Here is a 510-nt window from a genome sequence, read left to right as displayed (position 1 = left end):
GTAATCCCCGATACCTGTACAGATCCTATGTAGGATTCTGTAAGACACCACTGTGTTATTATTATTTCCTTTTTACTAGAGCTAACTAGACTTAGTCTCTTTCCCTGGCACCCTAAAGCTTCCCAACTAAAACAATTTACCATCAAAATAAAAGTAGAATTAAGACTAATAGTTTCATTAGTTTAAAATATTGGTTATAGGAATTAAATGATAGGACTTCCCTGGTGGCTCAGATGGTAAAGCATCTGCCTACAATGCAGGAGACCCAGGTTCGATCCCTGGGTCAGGAAGATCCTCTGGAGAAGGAAATGGCAACCCACTCCAGTACTCTTGCCTGGAAAATCCCATGGACGGAGGAGTGTGGTAGGCTACAGTCCATGGGGTCGCAAAGAGTCAGACACAACTGAGCGACTTCACTTTCACTAGTTCATTTCTAGTCCCCCATCTTTGTAAGAAAATACATGGAACTATAACTAATGAGGAAAGATGTGAAACTATGAAAAAAATATA

General features: G+C 40.4%; 1 non-coding gene across 1 annotated transcript; it reads left to right on the top strand.

Annotated features, from left to right (window-relative positions):
• The first annotated feature begins 218 nt into the window (after positions 1 to 218).
• TRNAC-ACA lies at positions 219 to 291 on the top strand. Its single transcript has one exon. It is a non-coding gene; the product is annotated as a tRNA-Cys (tRNA).
• The last annotated feature ends 219 nt before the right edge of the window (positions 292 to 510 follow it).

This window comes from Bubalus bubalis, chromosome 4 (assembly GCF_019923935.1).
Source record: "Bubalus bubalis isolate 160015118507 breed Murrah chromosome 4, NDDB_SH_1, whole genome shotgun sequence".
NCBI classification, from domain to species: Eukaryota; Metazoa; Chordata; class Mammalia; order Artiodactyla; family Bovidae; genus Bubalus; species Bubalus bubalis.
This window is presented reverse-complemented; position numbering and strand designations above follow the sequence as displayed.